Source organism: Colobus angolensis, unplaced genomic scaffold (assembly GCF_000951035.1).
Source record: "Colobus angolensis palliatus isolate OR3802 unplaced genomic scaffold, Cang.pa_1.0 Scaffold29, whole genome shotgun sequence".
In the NCBI taxonomy this organism is placed as follows: Eukaryota; Metazoa; Chordata; class Mammalia; order Primates; family Cercopithecidae; genus Colobus; species Colobus angolensis.
Window position 1 is genome coordinate 3,208,943 of NW_012116154.1, and position 4,133 is coordinate 3,213,075.

Genomic DNA, 4,133 nt, shown 5'->3' on the forward strand with positions numbered 1-4,133 from the left:
ATAGGCGCCCGCCACCTCGCCCAGCTCGTTTTTTGTATTTTTTTAGTAGAGACGGGGTTTCACCGTGTTAGCCAGGATGGTCTTGATCTCCTGACCTAGTGATCCGCCCGTCTCGGCCTCCCAAAGTGCTGGGATTACAGGCGTGAGCCACCGCGCCCAGCTAAAAAATCAAAAATCTTAAAAATATTTATTTATTTTACCTCTGAACTGATTATTGGCCTCCTGCTCCCCAAAAGGTACCCTGTTCTGCTGGCTTAATGTCTCAGAACTTTGGTGTCGTTGGTCTCATACACCACTTTGCCATCCACTATCCTGCAGGTGGCGGTCTTCTGGATGGTTTGCATGGAGTTGCTGCTGTTCAGGGCATCGCCAAGATTGAAGTCCTTGCTGTCTTCTAGCAGACGGCGGTAGGTGACAATCTCAGCCTCCAGCTTGACCTTGATATTCAGCAGGGCCTGGGCCTGGCGCTGTCCCTCTGCCCGGGTCTGTGCCAGCTCTGACTCCAGGTGCAGCAGGATCCCGTTGAGCTGCTCCATCTGCAGGGCATAGCGGGCCTCCACCTCCCTCAGGCTGTTCTCCAAGCTGGCCTTCAGATTTCTCATGGAGTCCAGGGCGATCTCCAAGCACTGGACTGTATGTCTCAGTTCCATGAGTGGCATCTCAGCAGCTCCAACCTCAGTGGTCTGAGTGGTGACCAATGTGGTGTTCTCCTCAGTCTGCTGAGACCAGTACTTGTCGAGCTCCTCTCAGTTCTCCCAGCCAGCTCGTCATATTGGGCCCGGATATCTGCTATGATCTTGGCAAGGTCTTGAGATTTGGGGGCATCTATCTCCACGGTCAACCCAGAGCTGGCAATCTAGGCTTGCAGGCCTTTTACTTATTCTTCGTGGTTCTTCTTCATGAAGACCCGGTCCTCCTTGAGAGCCTTGATCTTTGTCTCCAGCTGCAGCAAGTGACACTGGTGTCATGAGTGACTTTGCGAAGCCCATGGATGTAGTTCTCCACAGAATGGTGCATGACCAGCTCTGTCTCATACTTGACTCCAAAGTCATCAGCAGCAAGACGGGCATTGTCAATCTGCAGAACGATGCAGGCATTGTCCACAGTATTTGTGAAGATCTGAGCCCTCTGGTCCTCGATGGTCTTGAAGTAATGGCCTGGGGTCCCTTCTTCTCCAGGTGCTCCCGGATTTTGGTCTCCAGCTTCCGGTTCTCGGTCTCCAAGCTCCTCACTCTGTCCAGGTAGGAGGCCAGGCTGTCGTTCAGGCTTTGCATGGCCGCTTTATCGTTCTGGATGCCTCCCATTCCTGCCAGACCCCCGGCTATCCCGGCGGCCAGGCCCACGAACCCAATGCCGAGCCGGAAGCTGGTGGAGCAGGGCACGGAGATCCAGGAACCAGAGCCCCTGGCACCTGCATAGATGCTGGCTGAGCTGCTGACTGGCCGAGCGCCATAGCTGGGCACCTGGACAGAGCCCAGGGACCAGTAGTTGGTGGAGAAGGTAGAGTGAATAGTGAAGCTCATTCTGACTGGGGAGGAGTGAGAGGACAGGATTCAGGCTTTGCCAACAACCATTTATTTATTTTTAAAATGTATTTATTTATTGAGATGGAGTCTTGCTCTGTAGCCTAGGCTGGAGTGCAGTGGTGCGATCTCAGCTCACTGCAACCTCTGCCTCCTAGATTCTAAGCGATTCTTGTGCCTCAGCCTCCCAAGTAGCTGGGATTACAGATGTGTGCCGCCACACCTGGCTAATTTTTTTGTTTTTAGTAGAGACGAGGTTTCACCATGTTGGCCAGGCTGGTCTCAAACTCTTGACCTCAGGTGATCCTCAGGCATGAGCCACCATACCTGGCCAAAAATATTTCTATTTTTGATTCACCATTCATTCTTTTGAGACTTGTATTATGTGAACGGTATTAAATATGGGCAAGACTTTATATGTAACCATCTTTATTTCAGTCTTATTTATAAGGACAAAGCGTACAGATGATCTAAATATCCAATAAAAAGGAAACATCAGTATATTAAGATGAGGTAAACTGTGCTTTCTTTCCCAAATCTAGCTTATCATCAGAATCCCCCGAGGAACTTTTATAAAAATAGAGATTTATGGGTCTTACTCTTGACCTACTAAGTTAAGATCTCTGGGAGTGGAAATAGATTTCTCTCCCTCTCTCTTTTTTTTTTGAGACAGAGTCTCACTATCTCACCCAGGCTGGAGTGCAGTGGCTCAATCTCAGCTCACTGCAACCTCTGCCTCCCAGGTTCAAGTGATTCTTGTGTCTCAGCCTCCCAAGTAGCTGAGATTACAGGTGTGTGCCACCACGCCCGGCTAAGTTTTGTATTTGTAGTAGAGATGTGGTTTTCCCAGGTTGGCCAGGTAGTCAAAAGCTCAAAAGATCTGCCTGCCTCAGCCTCCCAAAGTGTTGGGATTACAGGCATGAGCCACCGTGCCAGCCAGATTTTTCTCTTTCATGATTAGCTGGGCTTTGGAACCACTGGGTTTAGTGGGAAGAATACAGATTCTGAAGTAAGACTGACCTTGCTGCTTATTAGCTCTGTAACTTTAGGCAAATAAGTTTTCAGCCTTCCATGAAGTCACTTTCCTCATCTGTAAAATACTAATCTCTAGAGGTGCTAATTACTGAATAAAATGATGTCTATGAAGCACCTGACATGCACATTAAGTAATTGCCATTATTGTTGGTATATTGGCACTCTAGAATATTATACAGCTACTAAAATTAATCTTCCTGAAAAAAACTTTGTTCTTCTCCTATGTATCAAAGTCCTAGAAGAAAGGACATGGTACACTCAAACTGGACAATTTGAGGAGATTTAGCAAAGGAGTCATTTACAACCAGGGAAACCAATAAAGATTATTGCAGAACTTGTTGCAGCTGTCTATCAACAGCAGTTACCAAACGTAGGCTGAAATGGAGATCCCAGAAAGCATGGCCATGTGGAAAGAGCCTCTGACAAGAGGTGAGACCTTCAGTAAAGGGGCACAGCCAACCCACCCCACTTCCTCAAAAGAGAAGGGAAATTAATACCCTATCACATTGTCCCCATTAGGTAAACCCAAATAGAAGAGCTCAGTATAATCCATTGATGGAGTCCTCATGAGTCCCTCCTGAGACACAAAGCAGAATGAAGATGAGAAGAGAGGCTCTGGACTAAAGAAGAGACAAATCAACTGGGCACGGTAGCTCACGCCTGTAATCCCAGCACTTTGGGAGGCCAAGGCAGGTGGATCACCTGAGCCCAGGAGTTCAAGATCAGCCTGGCCAACATGGTGAAACCTCCTCTCTACAAAAAATACAACGATTAGCCAGGTGAGGTGGTGCATACCTGTAGTCCCAGCTACTAAGGCAGGGGGATGAATCTCCAGCCTGCATGACAGAGCAAGACCTGGTCTAAAAAATAAAAATAAAAAATAAGATACAAATCACATACATAAGTATTTCCACTGGGTACAAATATCCATGGAAATTTTATTGTAAGTAAATACTTCAATATTTTAATATTGGCTGCCTTTGGAAGATGGATTATTGATTACCTTTTCTTGCTCTTCCTAATTTTTTGAATTTTCTAAAGTTTCAACCACAATTATAGCATTTATTGAATACTTACCGCTCTATGTATTTATGGGTGTATAAACACATTTCATCTTCATCTTTTTTTTTTTTTTTTTTGAGAGGGAGTCTTGCTCTGTCTCCCAGGCTGGAGTGCAGTGTCATGATCTCAGCTCACTGCAACTTCCACCTCCCACTTTCAAGCGATTCTCCTGCCTCAGCCTCCCGAATACCTGGGGCTACAGGCATGCATGACCACTCCCAGCTGATTTTTGTATTTTTATTGTTTTTTGTTTTTTTTATTTTTGGAGACAGAGTCTCACTTGACATGTCGCCCAGTCTGGAGTGCAGTGGTGTGATGTTGGCTCACTGCAACCTCCACCTTCTGGGTTCAGGAGATTCTCCTGCCTCGGCCTCCCAAAAAGCTAGGATTACAGGCGTTCGCCACCACGCCCAGCTAATTTTTGTATTTTTAGTAGAGATGAAGTTTTACCATGTTGGCCAGGTTGGTCTCAAATTCCTGACCTCAGGTGATCTGCCTGCCTCAGTCTCCCAA

General features: G+C 46.9%; 1 pseudogene; it reads right to left on the minus strand.

Annotated features, from left to right (window-relative positions):
* Positions 1-254: 254 nt before the first annotated feature.
* Positions 255-1,523, minus strand: LOC105516812 (annotated as a pseudogene).
* Positions 1,524-4,133: the final 2,610 nt, after the last annotated feature.